Source organism: Gambusia affinis, linkage group LG15 (genome assembly GCF_019740435.1).
Source record: "Gambusia affinis linkage group LG15, SWU_Gaff_1.0, whole genome shotgun sequence".
NCBI lineage: Eukaryota > Metazoa > Chordata > Actinopteri > Cyprinodontiformes > Poeciliidae > Gambusia > Gambusia affinis.
Window position 1 is genome coordinate 9,826,297 of NC_057882.1, and position 27,712 is coordinate 9,854,008.

At 37.5% G+C, this 27,712-nt stretch overlaps 1 protein-coding gene across 4 annotated transcripts in view; it reads right to left on the reverse strand.

The window, feature by feature from the left end:
* The window catches only part of nrxn2a (neurexin 2a), a 162,975-nt gene extending 153,282 nt beyond the window's left edge, over window positions 1–9,693 (reverse strand). The window contains exon 1 of one of the 4 annotated variants that reach the window (XM_044139847.1): window positions 9,299–9,693. The gene's annotated coding sequence lies outside the window, so the exon portion shown is untranslated. Of the gene's footprint in view, window positions 1–9,040; window positions 9,091–9,249 lie in introns of those variants that run through there. The other 3 variants (XM_044139850.1, XM_044139848.1, XM_044139849.1) reach the window with 3 other exon arrangements.
* Window positions 9,694–27,712: the final 18,019 nt, after the last annotated feature.

The following is a 27,712-nucleotide window of genomic DNA, read 5'->3' on the forward strand; positions in this document are numbered from 1 at the left end:
TACAGTTAATTACACTCTGTAATTTGGAACACTTTACTACAATTTGGCTTTTTACAATCAGATGAACACGCACAATCTCATCATGATTAGAGATGCACCAACAGCAGCATTTTACACTTACAACGCCTTGACCTGTCAATTAAGATTTTGGCAGATTCCAATTTCTCACTGAGAACAGACAGCATAAAATGCATGTTTCTTTTAAGTTACAAGCTTTCATATACACCTGGTTGAGACTCGACCCTTACCACTATCTTTTGAATAGTGTTTTAAAATATCTCAATGCAAAACTAAACCGGTATTTCATCAGTTCTTAGTGCCACTCTTAACACAAATAGGCCCGAAGTCAAAATGCCCACACATGCCATATAAATAATCAGGAAGACAGTACCATTCCCTTCATGGCTGTTCAAGACTGTCCAGAGATCCAAGTGTGAATGCAAAAAACATAGGAAACACAGTTTAATTGGAAAAATAGGAAGATCCTGGTGTACTTTTTACCAATTCTGTCAGGATGCTACAGCCACAAGAATCATACCTGCATTGACATGTTCCTTCACAATATGCCTAATTTCTCTTATATGAGAGATTTCTGCACCTTGACTAGCAGCTCCACCCATTTTGTGTAAGAGGAAAACAATATTGACTGTATAAGTTTATCAACATCTGACAATGTATGTGAGGGGCCTTTACAATGCACAGCAGAGGCTGCCATTTTGTACATAAGTCTTAGTGCAGTACACTTTGGCTTTCAAACCAAAGTGAAATCCAAGTGAATACCACAAACACTACACCAGAGTTTCAATCTTTAATAACAACTGCTACGACAATACCAACCCACCACTACAACAACAGGGTTGTTTTCTGCATGGCTAAGAGCTTTTACACTTCATCAAATATCATGAGGGACGCAAACTATTTTCAATGCAGCACAGGAGACATCTCCAAAACCCTCCAAACACCATCTACCTTCTCGCTCATTTTCCAAGCTGCGGTGCATTAATCAAAAAAGACAGGAGAAATATATGTGCACTTTTCAGCTTTACATTATGTGAGAGAGTGTTTGAGAATGCTTAAAATAGGGGTCTCCAAAGTCAGTTTAAAAGGCCAGTCAGTATCCTGCACGGTTTTCCCTCTGTTTCAGCACACCTGATTCAAATGATGGCTCATTAGCAGGCCTCTGCAGAACACTGATATGCTGAGGAGGTAGTAACTACCACCAGGAAGAAAACTAAATCATGCAGGATTGAGGACTGACTTTGGACACACCTGACTTAAAACAGAGGGAGGAGTTAGTCTGAGCTGTAGGGAGGCAAAACAATGTGACCTGCCCTAAAACCACTAATTATTTTTTTTTTATGCAGTTAATCATGACTTAAAACACAAAAGTGCACAGGCCAAGCACATTTTTGCTAAGCCTCAAATCATAACTAATTACATTTGAAAAGATTAACTATTTAAGTCATAGATACAAAGAAAACCTCAGCCAATCCAGCGCTGAGAAATACAGTCAGTAACAAACAAATTCCACAGCATTTTTTTCTTTCCCTCATTAGCACCTTCTTACATCTCATACTTTCTGTAACTCATTTTAAATTGTATTTATGTTTTGCTGTTAGCAATCAAGTCGGTCAAGCTGAAGATCATCCGGTTCTGGTGGCCAACTGAGCATTTGGTGCATCCTTAATTTTGATAGCAGAAAACCAAGACCATTTCTCTAGACCAAAGAAAATACTAATTCAAAGCAATACTATAACTGCATTGTTTTTTATTCTTGCAAACTCAAATCCTTTTCCTTCCAGCAGCAGATTTGGTCCTTGTAGGATTGCTGTTTTCTTGAGCAGTCTAACGGCACAACGTATGTCCTGACAAAGTGATGTTGTGTTTTATTTCACTAAGGGCACCGATTATGCTGCCTAGGCACCTTTCGCTTAACAGTGCAGCTTCAGCCTCCTTTTACTCATTCTGTCACAAAGATGGATGGGCTTAAAAATTCCTACATCTGCAATGTAATGCAACACTTTTTAAATGTGCAAAAGATACCTGAACGGCGTTGCAAGATGAAGCCACTTTGTTTAACTAGGGGGCTGTACGTCTTCAGTTCAACAGTGAATAAATATCCCCTTCAATCAGCACTCTCAGAACCCACTACTCTATGATATTTTAGCAAGGTTATAGCAGATCACAAAGTTAAAAAGGGTGATAATGAGCACTTACATTACTTTGTTTTTACTTTTTTTTTTTTTTTTTTTTACTTTACTGGCCTACAATAGCCTCTTAATCAAGACTGGAGCTGATTGGAGTCTGTGGTGTCAACCTCAGGAGCCCATCAGTTACAAAATTCAGCTGCTCGACGGGGTGGGAGGAAACGTATTTGTTAAGTTAAGCAAAATAGAATAGAGTAAAATTTCCAGAATGAAGGGAAAAAGACTTTAGGTTCTGCATGCCACATGTTTCTCACATTAACCCTACGTAAATTATGTGGCTCATTTACAAAAAAGAAAAAAAAAAAACAACAACTTCCATCTAACAGCATCTGTGTTATTAAAAACATATGACAGAAAAAACACACCTAACAAATATAAATGTCTCTCCATTTTGAGTGCAAGATGTCGGGGGGAAAATCTGACCGGGTACATTTTTGTCATGCGCGTACTTAATGAACAACAGCTGAGCTTTTCATGAGACATTTTTGTCACCGTGTCTCCTAAGTATGACAGACTCCGCTGACAACCTTTGATGAATCCTAAGTAGCATTGTGCTTACGGAAAATTACAGGCCGCCTTTCGTTCCTTTCCACCTACTGTACCACCTGTGGTGAAAATCACAGGCAATTTTACCGTCAATTATTTCACAGATATATGGCAGGACCAATCAGGCTTTTAAAATCAGAAGCTACTGCATATGCAAATAAGTTATTATTTTTCTTCATAGATGTTTCAAAAGGCCCCTGTTTGGTCCTCAACAGCATGTTTCAATGCTTTTGTCAGACATTCTGGCGGGTACGGGGTGTAAAAAAAATGATTAAATTAAAAGCATTGTGGTGTTAAAACCTGACTTTTGAGCTTAACTAAGGTGTATCAGATAAACACTTGCATTTGATTGAAATGATCTCAACTGATTCCGAGCTGACATTTCACAATTTGAGATAAGGAGCTGGTGCCAGGCAGATTTATGATCAGATGTTGTCACACCAGATGTTGTGTTGACGGAGTAAATAAGGATTTTAACTGAAAACAATATGCTACTCAGCTCCAAAAGAACTAAAAATAAGAAAAATAAAACTGTCAGAAAAAAAATAAATTTTAAGATTCAGCTTGCAGCTGGAAGCAGATGCTAACTTTAGCATCATTAGCAGTGAAACTTTGAATGACCAGTTGCTGATGAATCTGGGCTGGCTGAGTGCTTGATCAATGAATCAATCAAAACATTTGACATTTATAGAGCACGCCTCATACTAAAAGCAACTCAAAGTGCTGCGTAGAATTAAAGATCAACTAAAGATTAGAATCTAAAAAGACTGTGAAAGACAGATATGGATAACTGCACACTAGACAGATTCTCTTAAGAAATCCAAACAAAAATAGGAAGAAAATGGTTATGTTAAAACATTGATGCTCTTAATCTTACATCAGTCATGGATAAGGAATGTTGCCGTGGATGATGTTTGATTTGTGTAATAGATTTTTTTAACTGACTTCATGTAATGCTTGCGTAATCGGCTAATAGTTACAGTGACAAGTCACTTTCATTCCTATTTTGTGAGCCAGCAAAAATATTTGGGAACCATTTTTGAGAACAGTCTTACATTTAGAAAATCTTTACAGATTTTCAACATCTATAAATTTAGATTTAGAAAATCTAAAGAATTTAGAAAATTTTGATTTTGTGGGATCACCTTAGAAAAGAATAAAAATTACAGTGTATACACAAGCAAAGCATGGACTAAAATATTAAACATACTAATTTCTGAAATCTTTACTGTATTTATTAAAAAACAACAACAAATAAAATATTACTTAAATCTAATCTTGTCAAGCTCTTGTGAGCCAATGGTGTATGGCATGTACTGTGAGTGTATGTATTATTATATCCCAAATGGAGCATTAATGGAGAAAACAAATGCAAAGCATTTGTCTATTCTGAGTGGGAAACGTGCAAAAATGAATAAATAAATAAAATAAAAATGCCTGATGCTGACTTTTAAGCAATAATTATCTTCCAAGTCAGATGAGTGGGTTGTAAGACATTGCACCTGATGATTACGAAGTATAGGAGAGCAATATGAAATTTCAAAGCTTTCAAAAGACGTGTTTTGCATCAGTAATTTCCACATATTTAATATGCATAAAAGACTAATTTAAAATGAAAGTAGAGGGGAAAAAGCCACTGTGACAGGATGATAGACAACTCACAGTAAGAAAACCACAACAAGCTCACTGTTAAGTTAGCATCTGTTTCACATTTGCATGTTTCAGTGTGTTTAATTAGTGTGGACTGCATTTGGTCAGCTTTCAAAGACAACTAGGCTTTTCAGGACTGAACTGGATATTTCAACTTTGAAGACAGGTTCTTTGAAATAGATATGAAACCTCTAGTCTATTTTTTGAAAACACAGGAGGAAACATTTTAGTTAGTTTTTGGTACAACAGGAGCACCCTAGATTAGATGGGTAAAGACTACACAAGCCAAACTTGGGCTGTACTATTCAACACAAATTTTTGTGAAAAAAGAAGAAGAATTTTTTTGTTTCAACAAAAATACTCATCATCTCATGTTTTCCCAAGTCCAATTTCATGCATCTTCTTTACATGTTTTGTCTCATAAGTTAGACGTTTTGTCTAGTGCAAGGTAAGACAAAGTGCATATTTTATTCTGCCTGGGAAAGGTCTTTTTTAAATCCTGCCCTGTTTTAACTACTACTACTACAAAAAAATAAATCTGTTTACTAGTTCTCAGCAGCATCTGACATACTTCCAGTCAGTTGAGTGGGCTGTAACATATATAGCATTGTGAGGCGTAGGAGAAGGGAAAAAAAATAAATTCAAAGTTCTGAAAGGACTTGTTTTGTATCTGTAATTACCACATGCACCTAGCATGCATAATGAAGGGTATAAAATTATATAGTTACAATTTCAGTGAAATACTTTGCGGCATAACGCTCCAGTTTTCCCAGAAAAGAGGGCAGGGGGTCCGTCCCCTGTGATTTTCGGCTGCGTATAACAATGTTTTAAATCCTTGTTTCTACCCTTTGAAACAAGTGGCACAATGACCCAGATTGTAATTTAACCAACACTATGCTGCTGGTGTCACAACTCTAACTATACAGCCCTCTGGCTATATGACTTGTACTGGGTAAAAGATTTTCTTTTTATTTCTACCATTTGTTCCATTCTGTGGAGCAAAGTTCATTAGAAAATAACGCACAAATGATGAAATAACTCGAGCTCCCTGAAGGTGCAGAGAGACAAAGATCTCAACAGTGACCTTTGTTTTTTTGTCTTCATCATCCAGGGACATAAACCCTGTTTGGCTCTGCAGCTGGCATGCAACTGAGTCACGCGTCAGTCCTGATTAGAAGCAACAGTGGTCCGCGGGCCCCGTTCCTCTGCCAGAGCCAGGAGTGGAAAAGGCCAGGGCCACCACTTTCAGTCTGTGGGTATGACCTTGATGGGGTATGATAAAGAGGAAGCGACACGATTTGCAATGCCACACAATATCTGTAACCTTCCGCTTCCCCAGAATGCATGCTGAAGCCACTGAGCTGTGACACACATGTATGAAAACCACACAAACATCCACACACACCACGTCAACTTTGCCCTCTTGTTATTTCAAGCAGTCTCCTTGGTCAAGTCACCCATCTCTCGCTGCGTTCTAGCTGGTGCTTTATGTTATGTCTGGATTCTGCATTTCTGTTTCATTCCGATAGACAAGAAATACCTTCGGGAGAAAAATGTCTCAACTAAATAAAAGTGAAGTTATGTGATCTGCCACATTCTAATAGCTTTGAAAAAAATATTACAAAATTATTTACAAAATGATTCCAATGACTTGGTATTAAATAAGTTGCTGTGATGACAGCAGTGACACAATTTCCCTCTTTCTTAAACGCCCAACCCTTCCCAAACTCTCACATTTTATTGGAGGCAGTAATGAAAGCAGATGCCTTGTGAGTCAGATCTTAGCCACACAAGTGTTGAAAGTGTGGCCCTGAAAGCTCCTCCCCCTCCAGAAAATAGCAACTGGGTAATGGGAGAAATCCTAGCTATAACACATTGAGTGAAGCTAAAGCTGAAATTTGATTTAAAAATCAGAAATGTAGTATTAAGCAATAAGATTGGTAAATCCATTAAGAATCCGATTGCAACTAAAGCTTAGTTCACCAAAGTCTGTAACTATGACCTTAGCAATACCTTATTTTGAAGGGTCCCTCGCCCTTTTTTATTCTTTGCAAAATCCTTTATTTTGGTCATTCTATTCAATGAAACCTGAAGTCACTGCATTACTAAAACGCCATGATGTTTCTCATCAAAACGAGACAAAGTCTGTCTCCAAAAGCACAACCTAGTAGTTGCTGTTGGGATTTGACCTTATCTAGTGAGGTGAGTGTAAGCTACTATTATGAATATGATATGAAGGTTAGTACTTTAAGCTTGACCTCAGTAATTAGTAGGCCTGGGCAGGTATGACAATCTAATGGTATGGTAATGTTGACCAAAAATATGTAAAACGATTTTATAGTTATGTAAAACAGAAAACCAGCAATTATTTCTGCTACCGCTGAAATAGTAAAACATTTTGGTTGCAATATTATAATATTTATCATTGTTTTGAAGCTTAGGCACAATGATACTCTATACTTTTGACAACTGGAAAAAGTATGCAGCACCTGGAAATATTTCCAGAAGATCATCTTTGCCTTGTGCGTCTGAAAAGCATAACGGTGTCAGCTGACCATCAATGCGCAGCAACAGGTGGGGCAGCGCTGAAAGATGCTTTAACTGTTTAAAACTTTTCTGAACCTTGACAGACCTCTTGTGTTTATGGTGGGATAGATTTTATGTATTTATTTCAATTTTTTTTTTGTAAGCTAGGAAGTAGTTCTTGAGTTTACTTCTTGCCAGAGTCGACTTAAAAAATATTTCTGTTTGGGAAAGCTGAACAAAAGCACTCATTACTTTCTGGCTGTGGGTCAAGTAGCATTTGGGTGCACAGTATAGAAACGTTAAAAGAGTTGTAGACAAGACACAAATGATTTGTAAGCACTGTGAGACTACAGTGTGTGCAAAAGCCATCAGCCACTAATGACGCAATGTTTCCCATCTGCTTCGGAGCTTCCTATGGGTGTTAAATTAAAGGTCCATTACACAGTTTGTATAGGATTAAATTGATCTTAACTGTTTCTGATTTGATTTGGAGTCGACAATTTAAGGATGTAACCAGATGTTGTGTTATATTGACTCAGTGAAAGAAAAAAAACAAAACTCTCCATTGTGCTGACCGACAACTCTATTTTCCAAAGGCACTGAAGGAAGGTCCAACAGAAAAATACAGCTTACATGTACGCAATGGAAGTATACAGCGTCTGGATAACTATTAGCTGCTAACTATCCTAAAGTTAGCATCTGCTTTAGAGCTGATCTTTGCATCTGCACTCTTTTAAAGACTATATTTAATCATCTCTAGTTGAAAATCTAAAATACTTGATTTGAAAAAACTAAAAGTGGGTAATTCTTCACTGGAGAGATTTAAGTTTGACATTAATTAATCATTTGTTCTATTTGTGAAAACACAAAAAGGAGCATTTTCAATGTCCAATGTAAATGAGAGATTCTTCAAACACTATGAGACTACTCTATTTGTATAAATAATATATAAAGTAAGAATTTTTACCCAAAATACTATTGCTTAATAATATCTTTAAAAAATCTTGCTGTGTTCTTGTGAACCCAACTTGGTTTATTGCCTAATATCTTGAGCTGGATGTTTTGCTCCATCCTGACGAAGACAAGTAACGGTGTCCATCAGATCACAGGTGGAGCTGAAATTTGCAAAGCAAATTGGTTTGCAGGAGGTGCAAGGAGGGCAGCCACACTCCTTTTGAGAAGAGCGGCAGCAACCCCCTTGGGCACCTCCCCTCAGTTTTTGGATAAATTAATCTAATTATTAAGGGGGAAACATCAAGCTGTGATCAGTCACTACTGTTCTATAAAAAAAATATTCAAGACACAAAAGATATACAAAATAAAAACAAACACCAGCGAGGAGGAAAGTAACACCCAAACAGTGCACCATGACAATATATGCCTTCCCATAAACAATAGGTTGTGATTAAATAAGCTGTTTCCCTCTGCTCAGTCACAATAATCTAGTTATAATGTGCGGGGTTGTGAATTAGTACCGAGAATAAAATACAGCAAATGTATTCTGAAGAAGATAGAGAACAAGCTGCAATTTGAACCACAACACCTCCTAAAATGCAAACCACACAATTTGATTTTTGCAACCATTAACGCTGGAAGGAATAGCAACTTTTCTCAAATATTTTTAGCGTATTTAGAGCTGAACTGGCTGCAACTGTTCCCTCTCCCGTTCCTTCTGTTTTTATTTAAACTAGCTGGTCCTCTGGCACAGAACACAAAATCCCCCTCAATAATAAATAGGCTACCTCCAGCATTTTACAGACAAGGGCCCTGCCTGCTGCATGACTCAAAGACCACCTCAACTTCACTTTTTTTTTTCTCCCCCCCCCACCCCCCGTCCACATAAAATATTCAGCATCTTCACCAGTCAGCCTGGTACGTGGGATCTGTTGAAACCATGCCAGTTTTCTGTATTGTATGCATTCAAAGGAAAAGCCCCCACAGTATGTGGTGCATGTACAGCCCAACCACGGGGCATGTCTTCCGGCGCGCAATTAGGCGACCTCATCCGCAAAACCGTGCCGAGATTCTGAAACCATACCTCTGTCCTCTTCCACCCAGCTGAGCTGACTGGAAATGTATGCAAATTCTGAAATAACCCAGATCACCTTTACCTGCATAGAGACTGAGATCTCCAAAAGACACCCCGAAGAAGAAGTAAATGAGAAGCCCCCGAATTGAGACGGAAAACAAATCACTGACATAGGAGAGAGAAAGAAAGAAGAAGGAAAAAAAGAAGCTCAGCCTCGCAGCTTTAAACACAAATACACGGCGTGTATAACGTGGCTTTCCGCTGCGGCATGCCTTTTAAAAAAGCAATTACCTCCGTCCGTAAGGTCGTTTGTGTGTAGGAGGTGCGTGGTGTCATTTACCTGTGCATCATCCAGCGATCCGACACATGGACACGGAGGGAGGGTTGGATTATTCCAGCAAGGCAACAGAAAAAAGAGAAGAAGAAAAAAAACCCCGGAAAGCACAATGGAGAGAGAGAGAGAGAGAGGAAGAGAGAAGGAAACGGGGAGGAAAAGTCCGAAAATTTAAGCTGAGATGAATGCGGCAGATGAATCCGCGAACCCCGTTTTCAGGAAGAGTCTCCCTTATCTTTAGATGTTGCTGTGTAGATGAAAGCAGACAGGCAGGGAAGCCCAGCAGAGCTGCTCTGTGCAGACAAAGATGCTTTCTCTCCTCCGCCGCACTGAGGGCAGCAGCAGCAGCAGCAGCAGCAGCAGCAGCAGCAGAGCCGTCATCCCTCTCTCCCCCGACACTTGATGGTAATAGTTTAGTAGGTAGCTTATAAGGGTTGAGGGCGCGGTCAGCTGCTGTTGACCAATCCTCCACCCCCATCAAAACTAGAACATCAACGTTGCCATGGAGGATTAACCTGCGTATAAATATACCACGCGGGATCGTAACCCCTGCTTTGTGAGCGGGTGTATTTTAATTTGCCGTGATCAGGTATCATGATACAGGAGGCATCTCATGTTTCCTGTTTCCTCTCCCTCCATCAGCCCCCCACGTCCTCCTCCTGCTAAAGTGCCCTTGAGCAAGGCGTAAGCCACTCACCTCTTTTTACTCACTTATTCCCTGTTTTGGTGGATAACTTTTTATCCATGCATTAAAAATCGAGAGCTAACATTTAACTGCTTCCGGTTAGATTACTGTTAAATAAACATAGGAACATCTGGTAACACACTAAACATTAATGATGATCACAAATGGCTCTTTTTAATTGGATGTACATTTTTAGTAAGCTTAAGGTTACTTTATCCATTACATGTGATTGGGATCATTTTCTTGCCCAACTTTCAACTATCAAGCTGCTAATTTGTGCTGAAGTTAACGAATCTGAAGGGAACAATAATTCGTCTTACCATTCACTTTGCATAAAGCAGGAGCTCCACAAGCAACAGACGCCTCAGCATGAGAGTTGGATTGCTTTCTTGGATTTTGAAGCCTCACCTTAACTCCTGTGTTTGTGATTCATGTCCTCGTGGAGGGGGGAACAGTCACCCACTGTTTTCTCCACCCATAAAAATCTTTTTTCCTCAAGAGAGAGTGTCCATGTAGGTAGATACAAATTGCAGTTCATACTCAACAGATTTTAGTAAGTTCCTTTTTAAGATTTCATATGTTAAAACAAATGACATTTCTTCCATAGTCAAATGGTAAAACTCAATCTAGGTTTGAAGTCCAAACATTTGCTAAATAAAATTACAAGAATATTTTGCCTCTTCACGAGCGTCAGATTCTGCTTTGGTCCACTGGGGGTCTTCACTCTCTTAAATGAAACTTAAGCTATTTTCATACTCAGCTCATTTTTTATCTGGTTTCAATTGGCTTACCATGACATAAAATGAAAACCTTTTATATCACATATTAAACTCAATAGATCCCCATGCAGTTCCTACAACAGCAGCCTGCCTTAATTGTGAATTTCACTCAGGAAAATCCTTATGACTCAAGGGAAATTTATTTGTTGCGAATGATTTTATTTTCAACAGATCAGGATCAATTACATTCATTTCCTCTCGGTCTCTCCAATTTACGCTACTCGCTGACAAATGCATACAAAGTTCTTCTGTTGTCATTAGATCTTGCCTTTCACATTATACGCAGGGATGGAGTGATGAATGTGAGATTTAGAAATTAAACATTTCTGACATTAACTTCATCAGTGACCAGGCTGTAAGACTCAAAGTAAGCAACATAATTATAATGGATGCATGTCTAACCCCACAATTTCATCCACATTTTGGGATAATTACAAACTCTACCCTTCTCTCTCTTCACATGGTTTTTAGATCTCTACAGCAGATTCCGGGTCTACTCTGAGGTTTCCCTCTCAGTGGGACAGTCTGGGAAAACCACCTAAGGGAGGCGTTTAAGAGGTAGCTATACTGAATTGATGCCTAAACTACCTGTACTGACACAACGCAGCAGACCTGTGTCTGCACTTTAACCCATCGATATATATTAATAAACATTACCACTATTGCTTTTGTAATATGTGATCAATGTCACCTCTTTTTACTCACTTATTCCCTGAGCACAAAGAGCTCAGATACCAGAGCTCTTTGTGCTCTGAAAGTAAAGGATGGAAAATACCAACTTCATTTGCAAAATGAAGAGATGAAATCCTTAAGTGTCAAAACGGGACATCTGAGCATGTCCCGTTTTGACATAGCAGGACCTACTGTGGAACATCTTACTCCACAGAATGCCTCCAGGTCCACACTTGTCAACCCTCTCCAGATACAGATCAAACGCATGTGGACCTTAAAACCCAAATCTTAAGAACCTCTCAGCAAGTCAAAGGATAAAAATCTACCCATCCAGAATTCTTACATTTCTGCGTTTTTCTTCGGTGGACATTAAAAGTTCTACATAAATAAGTGACATTTCAAACAGACAAGCAAGTTGGTATAAAAGTCCTCATACAAATACATAACACAATCCTGAAACTGTAAAGTACACATTATTAAAATGTAATCAAAAAGTAAAAGAACTTTACATTACATTGGGGTCAATTACTGTGACAGAACTGTAACTATGAAGGCAAAGAAACAGTCAGAATCACATGCATGGGCATTTATATAGGGTAAAATTAGATAGAAGTGTTTATTGAAATATGTCAAGCAAAATAAACAAAATCAAAAGAGAAAAATCACATATAGATTTACTGAGAAAATTATCATGTAGTGAGAAATTGATTTATAGAATCTTAACTAGTGAACATTGAAATGGAGTGATAAGTGGTAAAATCTTAAAGACTAACGATACAGTTATCATAATGTTTGATGAATAGAGTAGAAATTCAATTACTAAAGTTTTAACAGAAGTACATTACAATAGCTGTGCATAAATCTAGACTTTAATAGTTATTAAAATCCATAGATTTCAATAATCCAAATGATGAATTTCTAGTTTATGAAAACATGAATTGGTAATAAAACATTCCTTTCAGCTAAAAGCCAAGCTGAATCCTGTTTTATAACAATTTTTATAATCCAACTTATTGGTCTGGGAGAGTAAAAGAAAAAATGTTTTGGGCCATTCTCTGCATTTCTGTGTAGATGAAACATTCTGAAAACAGTGACAACCAATTTAAAAATAAATATTAAAATTAAAATAAAAACTTTCCCTTGTAGATGGGGTGTTATCTTGCCTTTAAAAATATGCACATTTTTAATCTAAATTAAATTTACTGTATATACTACTTCTAAGTACAAAAAAAATTCTTGCCACACAGGTAGAGTAAAAGAAAACAATGTATGTGCCTACAAATTTCCTCTCTTCACTGAATTAATTTTTCTCTTCCTTAAATCTTCAATTTATGACACTTTAGCACATTTGTTATCCATAGACAATCCACATCTACAGTATTTATAAACACAGATAACAAAATTGTGTGCATAAATCATAAAGAGATTTAAATAGCACTTTTGGATTCACAAATGATACATGTTTGCTTTATCAGAGTGAAGACAGCAAAGTAATGAGAAGGTGCTTCCTTTAAAATGAGAGTAGAAGGGAGAAAAGAGAAGGGAAAGAAAGACAAAGTTACTCGAGCTGACAGCAGCTCTCAACAATGGTTAGTCTATCAAAATAACTTGTTTCAGTGACAGCTTTGTGTCGTTTTTAGAGGTTAACCCCGAGATGCTCTGCCGGCAAAGCCAAACTGTTAAGCAAGCACTTCAAACATTTGTTGTCTTTCTTTTTTTTTTTTTTTAAAAAAAGAGCTAATTCATTTTCAAATTGAGACATTTAAATTGTCTATTTTAATTTGTAGGGTTCTTTGTGGTTAAATTGTGCTCTATGAAGGTGCAAGCTGTCCTTTTTAGCACTTCATTTTCATTTCAGCTGTGTGAAAATGTTGATGCTTTTCCATTTCGGGCTTAGACTCAAAAGGTTACAGCTACCAGGGAACCAGATGGAACGCTAAAAGCATTTGTTTTTTTGCTATGAGGAATTTTAAGCACGTTAATGTTTTCAAAAGTCAAATTTCATATCGTGTGCCTTGCACAAGCTCTGTCTGGGAGTGTGGACTATTTGACATATCAGTGACAGTTGACTCAGATGAACAAACCTCTAAACGCCTGTTCCAGAGCGCCGAGGTACATCAAAGACTTTACTTCCGGGTAAAAGTCAAAGCAATCTTGAATCTGAGGGCGATGGATAAATAATAAATGCTCAAAAATTTTATTTTTGCCTGCTAAATAATTCAGTCCAAGTGAGGAAGTAAGTAACACTTACTAGTAATGTCTGAGTAGGCACCACAAAAAACTCAAATTTAGGTATTCAGCTTGGGCTAAGCGTGCCGTTATGCAATTGAAGCCATTGGTTTCCTACACGCAGATTAAAAAATATACATAAACTCAGCTAATTCTAGATACATTTCCTTTAACTAGTTCCAGACATATGTGTCTGGGATCCTTGTGGTTCTAAACCTCAGTAGGCGGGCTCATAGGGAACAGCAGCCGAATAAAAACCATCACCTGGAACTATTCAGCTTGTTCATGTGGGCAGCTGCAAATGTCAAAGTTTTAGAAAAGAGTTGTTTTAAATGTATGCATTTGTCTCTCAGCAGCCAGGTGAAATGTCCAATTTCCTTTTATCAGGGTTGGCAGTTTAGGCCGGACAGTTGAAGCCTGCATATAATTGAATGTTGCAGTAGGACAATGATCCCAAAACACATCAAAAAAACAGTTTTTTCAGTTTTTAAAAACAGATTAATTGGATAATTAAAAGCTCCAAATTATATTTACAGTCACAACAATGATGAATGTATGTAAACTTCTGACCAGAATGGCAACTGGTCAGACCTGATAATGCATTTGGACCCTGAAGAATAGCAACAAAGAGGCAGTTTTGTGGATTCCAAATTATAATATGGAAATCTGTTATTGTTTTCAAGCTTTTATGTCCTGGTATTAAAAATCCCAAAGTCATAATAATATTGTTTACAGAAATATGGTACAGGAAGACCTCAGCAAAGCCCACCAGTTGGTTCTGAATAGAAAGAATAGGCTCCACAACACATTTGCCTGTCAGTCACATAGTGGGAAATGTGCGGTGAATTTCAAACAAAGTCCACTTCAGAGGTGTGACTGTTTCAAAGGCCTGTTTGAACGCTCAAACTTCAGAGGTTAGACACCCCTGCATAGTTTCTGGCCTTGTTTAGCACAGAAACTAGAAGTGGTATCAATTTTCTGTCTTTTTATCTCTAGAATGCCAGTTCCAGTTCCTCCTCAGGATTTTACAACTGGTGTTCAAAAATTTTTTCGGATGATGAAGGTTAGCTACTTTCTCAGAATGTGTTTCAGTGAAGATCGACAAAGATGTGGAAGTCACAGATAAATATCACAAATAAGTGATCAACAATGCAGCCCAATGATGGGCAAAGATTTAGTTGTAGCATTGAAGTTGAAATGTACCTTTTAATAGTAAAGAGGATAATTAGGACCGTCATTTCTTTTCCAAAACTATAGCACTACAATACCCTCCAAACTCATTGACACCTATAGTAAATATGAAAAGATAAGTGATCTTATTTTACTGCAGTAGCATACTTTCTGGAAAATCTAGAAAAATGCAACTTTCAAATAATTTCATTAAGAAAAATCCACTTTAATTTTATATGTACATAAAAAAACACAATTGTTGCATTTTAACTATTTAATGTAACTTTACTTTTTAAGGTACTAAGTAAATTTCAAAGTCCTTGAAATATAACTAGGACATGGAAAAGAGGTCCAGTTCTTTTAGCTACCCTTCAAAACAGGAAACACAAGAGGACATGCCAGATGTACATGACTCAGTTAGAAAATGGCTATAAGTAGCTACTTGCCCAGATTTGTCCAAAAATGCGTTGCAAAATTATTCATAGCTTTACACTTTTTTCACATAATAAAACATTTTTTATTTTTTGTGACAGATGAACACAAAGTAGTGCATAATTGTGAGATGAGGTGGATAAACTGTTTAATTAGAAGAATGCGCCACACATTTGTTAATCAAGTGAACTCTTTGTGCCTATTAAAAGAAAATGTTTGTTCTGGATTGGATTTAGGGATGTGTAAAAAAAAAAAAATCATTTAACTTCCACTCCTCAATTATGCACTACTTAGTTTTGGTCTGTCACATAAAATCCAATTAAGATCAATTAAAGTTTGAGGTAGGAAAAAATTACATGTACATATAATAATATTAATAAGAGGAACAAATGAAATGTTCATTAAAATAACTTGAAGTGTGTCAATCAAAGCTTGTAGAGCATTCTAGTTTATCTGAAAAGCCCTCACAGAGAGTGGAGGTATTAAAAGGCTCTAAAACCTCACCGTTTAGAAAAAAAAAAAAAAAAAACAGCTTTTCTATTTTGCTGCGTGAAATCATGCTGCAATAAAAGATGAATCCAGCTTAATGCCTTTCACACATCTTTACCAGGAGTGCAAACAATTGTGGAGGGCGCTGCGGTTGTTTTGGGATCTACACAGTTTTAGGCATTTCATTGAGCTTCATCACTGTATGCGCTTTATGCTGCTTACTGGCACGGAAGCAGATTTTATTATGATGCTGTTTAAAAGCAAAAATGTTGTGCAATTGTAACCAAGGCTGCCAAGTAGAATATCAACAACGTAGCAAGGAACAAACTCGACAGAATGGGTGCTTTGCTTTACCACACCACGTCACAGTTAGCTTTAATCATACAGCTGTTGTTCCAGTGTTGGAGTATTTCTGAAACCAGCGCTTTTGTTTTTGAACATCTGAGTAATTTCTACCTCAAAAACACTTTACCAAACAGATATGTGTGTGCGTCTGTGTTTTAGTGCCCTGTCTGGGCCAATTATTGATTTTTGTTCCAATGTAAGACAGATTGAAGCTCTGCGGCCTCGTCGAGGAAATAGGGGTGCTTATCTGCGGAGCAGAGAGCTACTTTTTGCAATAAAATATTGAAAGGCCCATATTAGGAGAAAGCCCTCAGGACTTAAGTAAAGCACGCACGTTATTGAGCATTCTATCTGGGATTCAGCCGCAGAACAAGAACAAAGAACACTCAGACATCAGCTTACAAGACTTTTGTGGCTTGTATAGTCAAGACCGGACTCTAAACAGATAGCTTACTGATATGAGAGGCGAGGTGCAGGAAAACAAGGAAGCAGAAAAACCAGAGGTGACTGCCTAATGACATAAAAGCATCAAATAATAACAGTATAACAGGTCGATTGTTGATCTCATAATGGTTGTTGCATCAGTATTGCTTGTCAAAAAATGAAATATCATGGAGAAAGTCAGAAAATCAATAATTACTTTCACTGACAGTATTTTGTCACCTCAGTCAGAAAATCCCAGGTGTGAACGATACAATTAGTGACTTGCTGCTTTCAGGTTGGCAGCCACATTTTCAAGGTCTTTCATAAATCTTGCCTGTCATTCATTCCCGAATCACTCTCTGTGACAAGTTACTTTTCCAGTGAGCACACTTTTCAAAGCAAAAAGGCACATGTATTTTGATTTTTCAAAATAATTCTAAAAACAAACAATATAGGTAACAGTTATAAGAGGCAAAAGAAATATTTTGACCATAAAGAGCGAACATTCTAATTCCATGTCAAATTAATTTACAATAACAGATCAATTTTGCTTTTTCTAAAATTACATTTTATAAAAAAAAAAGAGAGATCGTAATATGGCTGACAATGAGATTCTGATTGGAATATGGCACAGAAAAAGAAATGAAGGTACCTTGTAAGTGAAGTTGCAGAATCTGATGTCTATGGTGAGAATGTGCTTCTGAAAGCTTTTTCATCCACTTGGGTCTGGGATCTCATTTATAAAATCATAACCCACATTAAATGACTATTGATGAAACATGGAACTGAAATTAAGATGACTTAGTTTCATTATATTTTTCCATTTTATTAATTTTCTCTTAAATTCTAGATAAATAGTGTCATTTTTATATCAGAGCCCAAGCTTCTGGTTCATCTACACCTGCTTTCCATCTGCTCATTGACTCACCTATGTTGCATCCAGGAGTCAAGTTAGTATTTTACACTTCTCGGTTTCAGTGACACGATATTAGATAATACTGTAGTCTACATGCTGGTTTCTTGTTCCATTTTCTTAATAAATTATCCTTTACCTCACTCTCAGGTTTGCTGTTTTTGCTCTGTACAACATTACATTATGACAAAAGTTGAGAATAATTCCTACCTGGAGAGAGAAATCCATCCTTTTGATGTTGGGAAGCATGGCTCCAAACTCCAAGGATTTGACCCTCTTTTGCTTCAGATTGAGTTGTTAACTGCTCCAGTTCATCCTAGAGGTAATGATCTGAAGATGCCTAGAAAACCACGAACACAATCAGTGACAAGGGGCAGCTGCGAGGAAGTCCAATTCACACTGGGAACAGTTCAACTTTGTGCAAAGCATGTATACAATTGTCAGTTTGTTCTCACAAGGCTGGATACTCCTTAAAACTTACCCCCCACACTAGAACAGAGCAGCAAAGGAAAGAACATCTGCATAGGTGTCTCTATTAATTATCTAATATATATATATATATATATATATATAAATATATATATATATATATATATATATATATATATATATATATATATATATATATATATATATATATATATATATATATATATATATATATATATATATATATATATATATATATATATATATGGCTATGTATGTTCACACTGCAGCTTGTAGTCACCCAAATCCGATTTTTTTTTTGCATTAAACGTGACCAGAATGTCACGTTTGACATTCTACCTAAACGTCATTGATACTCGACAAACGTCACTATTCGACAAACGTCACTATTCTGTGCAAGCTGGAAAAAAAGGACAACCGCCATGGCGGATAATGATGATTATGAAGTTGTTTATGTGCTGGCTCCGATCGGACAACTTCAAAATCATAATATACTCCACCATTAACATCTACGTCACATGTTAGCATAACATGGGACATTTTGGTATAATATAAAGCAGTACTTTCATAGGACAGCAGTACTTTAATAGGAATGGAACTGAAAAGGTTATTGTGAAGAATTTGTGCACCAAGGAAATCCAAATATGAGAGAAAAACAATATCTCTCAATAGCTCTCAAGCTGCCCCTTGTCACAGGAGCGACAAAGGGCAGGAAGAAAACTGAAAAAAATCAGCAGCGAAGTTGATTATTGACAGGTAATTGCTGGTGTAAAAACAGTGAGTCTGAGTAACTGGCCTGGGAACAGCTGATAAAAATTATAGGGCAGCATAAACACAGGTACAAAGAGAACTGTATTATAGGAAAAAATTGCTTACTCACACCATTTAACATGGTTTATGAAATATTCCTGAGTTTTTGTCCACATGGACATAACATCAAGCAGTTGCTGCAAATATGTTGGTGTCACATCTATTTCTAAATCTCCTGTTTGTCAACCTTAAAAGTATCCTATTGGATGGAGCTATGGTTACTGTGGAGATCAATGCAATACACTGAGCTCATTATGTTTAAGACATTAGTTGAGGAGGTTTTCATCAGACGATCTGCACACTGTGGTCGTCATGGTGATAGTGATCTACAATTCAGGTAGGCTGTAGAGTTAAGGGACCCAAAACATCACGAATGTCACAGCTGAGACTGAGATTTATTGGATGAGATAATATTTTTGCAATCTGTTGTTGTCTGTTATTTGCATCTGCCAATTGTAGCCTCAGACATCAGGAGTCACACCCGATGTGTTTTCTGCTGCTGTAGCACACACCTTCGTGTTGCATGATCAGAGATGGTATTCTGCACACCTTGGTTGCAATTTGAGTTGGTGTTGGTACTCTACCATCTTGAACCAGACTGTTCATTCTTCTCTGAACGCTTACATCAAGCAGGTGCTTTTATCTGCACAATTAGTTTTTCAGGCCATTCTCTGTAGACGTGAGCTGGTTGCGTGTAAAATGCCAGCAGATCAGCAGCTTCTGTAATACCCACAGCAGCTGGTCTGGGACCAAACAACCCAGCCACAGCCAAAGACACCTAAATCATGTTTCTTTACTTTCTGATGCTATGTTTAAACTTCAGCGAGTTGTCTTCACCATGTACAGACGCTTAAATACAATGACTTGCTACCACGCTAAGTGGATAGTTTGTTATATGTGTTAACAAGCAACTGCACAGGTGCACCTATAAAATGGCTGGTGAATGAATGCAAACATATATCTAGACAATATATGAGGGAATATATCTAGACAAAAACACACATAAAAACAGAAACATGAAAGAAACAATTACCAACTACAAGATGAAAAAGCATCAGAGGAATGACAATATAATGGAAAAGTCAGACAAACCAAATTAATTCACAAATTTTAACTATAATCTGTATAATATTTTTATTGTTACAGATGTTTTTTTTTTAATTCCTGTTAGAAACTGGATAAAGTTAAGCAACACATGCACAAATAAGGATGTAGCTGGTGATTACTCTACATCTCTGTGTCAATTTGTAAATGTAATTAGTTGATAATGCTCACGTCTAACAGGTGCAGCTGCTGGTGCTGCTCCAGTCTGCTACAGAGCAAAACCTGGCTTTCATTGTGAGATTACCTCATGCACCAGCAGGTGACAGTATTCCTACTGCTCTCCGTCCACCCAAACCATTGAGGATATCACAGACAAAATAAAAGCCTTGGACCCGAGTCAAACATGCTGCAACAAGAACCCATCTAGATGAAATATTCTGCAATTCGCCACCAGAGAAAAATGTTTTACAAATATATTGATTTCCCCTCAAGCTTGTATATAAGTTGAGGTGGTACAACCTCAAGAGCGGCAGAGAGCATTTTTGTGATGGTAAAATTATTGCATAATTTTTACTTTTTTTTTTTTAAAGATAAGAACAGCACGACTTACTTGTGTAATAAGCTCCTCTGAGTCAATATTTTACTTTAATTACAGAATTTCAGTGGCATTTCTCAGCTTTGCAAATTAGCTCCAGCTCATTCAGACTGGGGATACTAGACTTTGACTGAGCCATTCTGGCACATGAATAAAGCACTCACTGCATTTCTGGTTGTGCGTTTCAGGTTGTTGCTCCATCTGGATAGTGAACCAGTTCCAAACTTTTTGCTGCACCTCACAAATTTTCTTGTATTATCCATCTTCTCATAACATCTGACTGGCTTCAATTGCTCTGCCGGAACAAAATATCATCCCCACAGCATAATGCCAGGGCAATGTGTCTATCACACATTGTGCTTTCTACATGTAGGTCAAAGAGTTTGATTGCTTTCTTCTTGCGGCTGAAGGTCAGATTTGTAAACCGAGTCCACAGCTGTCTTGCTGACACATTCTTCTACCAGAACTAGACCAGAACTTAAGCACAGCTTTATCCCTGCCATGTTCTGTGTGTTCCACAGTCTTCATATTATGTTTAAAAGATTTATTTTTTGACTTGTACAAGTTATGATAAAGTTTATTATATGCAAAGGTCCAGTATGTCTTGTTGATTTTTCTTGCAAGAGGAAAAGCAGATTGTTGATTAGAAAATTGCCAAACTTGTTTCCATTTATCGACAGAAGAGTGACGTGCTGATTGATTTTGAATGGTTGCAACAAATGCTTACAATATGCAAGGTGAGTTTGTTGCCACAAGGTTAATTTCTCAGATTTCACTCGTGTGTTTGAAGAGGAAAAATAAAAACTTCCACTGTGCTCCGATGTAAAGATGCAAAACAATTTATTCCACAGTTTTATCCTCTACAAGCACAATTAAATCGTAGATAACATCCACAAAACAAACTATGTTTGAAAAACCGTGTGGCTCTATCTACTTTACAGGGCCTTCCCTCCTTTGCTATCTATCCTTGTTATCGCTCCTCATTTGCATAAATTGCGAAGTGGCCAATTAAGCTAGAAAACATACAAACGTCTAATAAAAGACTTATTCACAATAAAATATTATGAAATTACCTACATGTAACATAATAATTCTACCCAAACCTCAACTACAAATGCACTTATTGAATTACTAATTAAACAAATGTAACCACTGTTCTAGTTTTCCGCTATAAACAGCGCCCAGATTCTCTGACCTACACTCTATCAAATACTTTACAGTGAGAAAATAGTGTCTTAAATGGCATCAGTGTATGTCGTAAATAGAGTGCGTAACTGAGCACAAGAGCAAGGTGAGTTCAAGTTCTAGCTTTGACTGTGATTGGTTGATGAACACAAAGAAAATATAAGACAAATGTGTCCCAAACAGTTGGTAGAAATTTAACGATCTTTGAATGTCGGCTGGAATATTAAGTGTGTCATGATGATGAAACTATCCAAAAGTGAATTAATCACCACACAGCATCAACATGTTCAACCGCACCTTATTTACATCATCATTACTGAGATTTGTCACAACTTCTCATCATGCTGGTCATTTTACAATGTCATTTGATATTATGATCAGCTTTTAGCTGTGACTGTTAGCTTGTATAAACTTGTTTGAGCTGACGAAACTACCAACATAAAACGAAGAAAAGGAATCCCAACCGGACAGAGGTGCAGGGCCTGCTGCTGGCACAGCTCTATCCATTTTACGGAGAACAGCTCTCCTGTCAATCTCTCCACCACTGACTGTCCCTGCTTAAGACACTTAGTGGTTGTCTAGAAATTATTTGAATTTTCCTGAAATGATGTCAGGAGCAACCTTTAGTCTTATAATGCTTTGAGAATAAGGACCAAGGAATTCTTATAAATCCTTGTGGTAAAGAGTTGCAGAAGAGTTCTGGGTGTTTGTGTGGGAGATTCTAGTTAGAGATCAGCAGCAAAAATGGGATCTAAAAGTGACTATGAGGTGGCTGCACCTATATCTCCTGCCTGATGAGACGATAAGGATCAGCTGTGCAGACACCACAACAGAGCATCCATGCCCACTTAAGGAAAGCAAGTGCAGCAGGAGATGAAAAACAGGTTGTGTGGATGAAAACATCCAGTAATACTCTCTGACAAACATTGATCTCTTCTCAGAACAAAAATATTTATACTGAGTTGAAATTACATACAGGGGAACTCTGTTTACTGAAGAGGCCATTTGGCCAGTGAGTTGTATTGGATTTGATTTAGGGGTATCAGAGTGGAAGAGGAAAAAAAATAAAAATTTGTTTTTGAAAGTCGTGCATTATTTTCCTTTCACCTCGAAGCTACACTCAACTTTTTGTAGGTCCAATCAGACAGAATAATAAATTGTAGGTTGTGGTTGTAAAATGTTACATTGTGGGAAAACCTCTAGAACTAATTTTGCAAACAGAATTTGCGGCAAAAAAAACATTATTATTTTTTTTTCACATACAAAGAAAAGTTATTTTGCTTAAACCTCAGGGATGAATTAATGTTTCACACAGAAACACACAACAGTGAATCCCAAAGTGCTAATAAATTTTACATCTCAGTTTTGGTGAGATGTAAACAAAGATGCAGCTTCCCTTCAGCTAAAGAAGGGAAACAGCTAACTGTGTGTAACAATGTTAATGTTCCTGTGTGACATAAGGTTTCAAGATCAAATCGTCTGGCTGTTTTGCTTTTTTATACAATATTTATAGAGTAGTCCTGTCTTGTTCTGCATTGTTGTAATGTAGAATGTAGACAAGTATAAAATCATGAGCTGAAAACACAAAAATGAGAGGCTTTGATTGCACTAGCGTATGAGAGAAGGAAAGACTTTCCTTTCTTCACCAGAGTTTTGTTACTGTCATTTTAAATTTTTTAATCCTTTCATCCTTTTAGTCCCATGACATCTCTGATCTAATATTGTGGAAATAAGGGATGTAAATCCTCCCTTCATCATGAAAGGTTTCAACAACCAGCCAAAGGCAAGAATATGAGGCAAATAAGAGAAAAATAGAAGCAAAAGGAAAAGGGAGCCAATGCATGACCTGAAAGCTTGTGAAAGGTTACGGAGAAACATCATGTTTATGACATTGAAGTGCGAGACAAATATTACACCTGCAAATGTAGCACATCATTTGTATGACAGCTTTCAGATATGTTCACAGCTGTGTAAGGAGAAGGAGTGGTGGGCTTGTTGTTTTACAGTTTTTCATCCTACAAACGCAAAAAAAAAAAAAAGGGAAACCAAATCTTCCCTGAAGTTCACATCATAGAATGGAGCAACAACAACAAAGCAATATGATCCATAAATAATGTCACCAAAACCTTTCTGCTGATGTTTCTTTTTAAAAGTCAGGCAAATATGTTGTTTGTTTACCTTTTGTTTGCATGTGAAATATACATTTTTTGCATCCATCAAAGGAACATAAAAGATGGGAAGCAAACGTTGACTCTAAATTGTGAAAAGCACCCATAAAAAATTAGGACACCCAAAAAAATAATTACATCATTCAAAAGTGAGCTGAAATTTCTTTATGAGAAGTAGGCAGTTGTTTTAGCTTGTGGAAGTAGCCATGTGGCCTAAAATAAATGTCAGTTAAACTGCTGTGTTTATATAAACAGAAATCTTCATCCACATTGATGCATATAAGTACGGTATGCTGTGGATACAGCAGATACTGTAAATGGCACAGGATCAAATTTTGAGTAGGTTGTTTTCCCAGCTAACTCTGTTTCTTTTATCGTTCAACATTTTTCATTAAGTGTTCTGTCATCTTTGCTTAGAAGCCAGTCTCTGCTGCACGAAACAGGCTGAGCACTGCTTTTAGTCCACTAGTTGCAAATCTCTTTTTGAAAGCAAGGTGAAGTTTCTGATTTGGTTTCATTGAGCAATTTGTAAAGCTCTTATAATCTACTTTACTGATTTACAACCTTTATGCTACACCAATAAACCTTCATATTTTTATTGGGATGCCATGTGATACACCAAGGTGGGGTAGTGCATGACTATGCACAATTGTAAAACAAAAAACAAAATAGGGAGAAAATAATAGAACTTATTGTGTGGAATCCTCTTTCTAGCAGGATTTATACTCAGTCATGTTGAACAGTGTCTTTAATCTAACTAAAGGTTAAACTTACTGTGCGCTGGACCTTATCTGGCTGGGGATTGACTTTTTCAGAACACAAGGAGCAGAAAAACTAACCAAAATTAGAACAAAACAAAATGACAATCTAAAAAATACTAACACCAAGCATGACCAAATTGATATACTGTTTTAAAAACGTTTTTAAATTGGAATAAAGATCTAAATACATTAGACTTCATCCCTGTTTAGTCTGATCCCACTAAATGAAATCCAGTGCAAATATCCTTCAGAACTCACTGAAATAGTAAATAAAGTCTAGCTGTGTTTATTTAGTCTCAGTAGACATGCAGATTTTCCGGGGTGTGTCTTGAGTGACGATCCAAGAGACTCAAGTGTTTCTTGTCAAGGAAGCAAATTTAGAACCAGGAAGGTTGGTGTTTACATAAGGACTGACTCAACTCTTTGACTTTTGTCTTTACCTAAAGTGTTTTGTCGCCAGATTTTATTGGATCAAAGAGCCAAAATGACAGAGTTTGAATTAATTATTGCAACTCCTGTGTTTAATCATGATTTAATAAAACTTTAATAAACACAGACAACTGACATTATACATTAGAGCAGGGTCGCCAGAGTTCAGCACCAAAGAGCTTCCATCCTGCAATCTTTCAAAGCGTCCCTTCTCCTAAACACCTGAATCAAACGAATGACTCGTTACCAGGCTTCTGCTGAGCTGAATGACCTGCTGATGAGGGAACTCAGCCAGTTGATTCAGGTGTGAGGACTTGAGGACCGGACTTGGGCATCTCTGTATTAGACAGTGTGAAATTTTGCTTGAATTATTTGACACGAACTTGTAAAGTATTTGCTCTCTTACAGATGCCTTCTGTTTTTGATTTGTTTTCACATTATTATAATTTTTTGTGATCATCAACAAAGGTAAAGGGATAACTAAAGTAAATTCAACTTTCAAATGGTGAAAAATCCTGAAGGATTGTCCAGCCGTCAGTTAATGAGCCTTAGGTTGTAGTTTGCACAATAGGAAATCGCTCTAAAGCACGGGTGCTCAAGTCGAGTCCTCGAGAGCTAACATCCTGCAACTTTTAGAAGCATCCTTACTCCAGCAGACCGGGATCAGCTCTAAACAGGCCTGGTAACAAGCCATTCGTTTCATTCAGGTGTGCTGGAGCAGGGATGCATCTGAAAGTTGCAGGATGGTAGCTCTCGAGGACTGGACCTGAGCACCCCTGCTCTAAAGTGTACGAAAACAAATAAAACATGCAAATGTTGTCAGTTCAAATTTATGTTCAAGACAAGTCCGCACATCATAAATTCAAGTTGCTATCGCAGTTCCCTTCACCTCCTTAGCTGGGACAAAATGCAGCAGTTAAATCCATTTCTAAGACTAACCTGTTGCTGCTTATATCCACAAAAGCTCCCTGCTACCTGTACCAAGGTCACAGTTTTTTACTGCTGAGGCATTTGGGTTTTCGCTATTAGAGCCCACATTTGATGGAGCTCTCTTTCCTGCTAAACTCACACACATCACATCTCTTCGGTCTAACCTTGAAACTTGTTGTTTTGTGAAAGCGTTTGGGAAACATGGATATTTTCTTGACATTTTCTGTTACTGTAGAAACAATCCGCTTTATCTGACTTGTGTGAAAGAAACTGCTCTGCAGTGTCTCTTATTAGTATTGGAGAAATGGGAAAAGAGGAGTCTAGTTCAAGAAATTCATAATATTGCTGGAAACAGGCTTCCTAAGACTGTATAATTATTCCTTTCCGTCTTCATTAGCCAGTGTGCTCATTTAGCTTGGTTGTGAAATGCTTGACACGCATTTTGACTGAACACCCGGTAGACATGTAAGAGCATAATTCGTTCATCATGCTGGACAAATCAGGGGCATGCCAGCTTCAATCTCTGTCACTTGCTCTGCGGTTGTTCTCCTGTCCTGCGGGTCGTTTGGCATCCAGGAACATAATAGAAACAACCTTTCTGCACTGACTAAATTCAACATATTGCTCAGATTCTAAAGATTCTGCAGCACTGCACCTCAGCCACCTGCGGCTTGATTTCTATTTAGCTTCTGTCTGAGTGGTGTAATGGTTGACAGCGGGATCTTTTTCTCTCTCTCTCTCTCTCTCTTTCTTGTTTGCATCTTGAGACAGACTGGAGAAATAGCTGCAGAGACATGGTAATTTTATTCCTCACACTTTCCCTGTCAACATTTATTCAAAGTGCTGAGCAACTCAACGGCGCTGCAAAGTGCAAAGCAGGATTCACTCTCTCAACCAGCTTTTATCCAATTTCAGTCCAGAGGTAGAACGCCTCTTTACGGGAGAAATTATAATCATGCAGCACTGCGTCCCACTGAGACCAGCTGAGGAAACTACTGCTGTTGCCGTCCGACTGATAGTAATATACTAGTTTTTTCTGCCGGCTCTTGCTGACATTAACAAGATACGCCTTTCAAATATCATGGCCTTTGGGACTGGGTCAGAGTAACTATTTATAGAAGGTCAAGACTTTATGATAGTGTACGGGCCAGAGTGATAACTGAGAATAGAGTGGGTCTTAGTTGCTTTGCTGCTGCTAATTTTGTGCCTGACGTTGCTCTGGGCTGCTGAACAGATTTGATTTAAACACACATGTTGCATCGATCACTCACTGCTTACAGTAGTATTGCATTGTGTAGTAATACAGCAGCATGACAAGCCAGTGCAGAAATGAGACATTATTCATAGTGTGAATAGATAAAAAAACAGCTAAAGCGTCATTGACATGTTCTTCAAAAAACCTCTAAGGCCAATTTATACCAAGATTATATTTGGGGTTGTTAATGTAAATGGGGCTGAATAAAAATTTAAGTTTCACGTTTTTTAGACCTCTTCAACCTCTGAAAACTGTTAAATCAATTTTTTTCAACTTTCAATTATATGATACTTTGTGTTGTTCTGTGGCAAAATATGTTGGGTTTTGGGACTGTAACTTGACAAAATGTGTAAATCCTTATGTGTATGGATACTTCTGCATGGAACTGAATGTACTGACTGAATGCAACATTTATGAAAATCTTTACATTGTTTAGAATGATTTTGCGTCCTGTAAATGATACTGTCATGTTATGGGGTGTTCTGTCTTTCTGCCAGGGAAACCTCATTGGGCCCAAACAGCCCCTCCTGGGTTATTCATGAGTCTGACAGTGATGTCTTCTGCCTCAGCATGTTCTCTCCTCCCGTTTACCCAATACAAGGAGGCCACTCCACCCTTTGCTTAATATTCATACCCGTGTCTATAAAATGCTCACC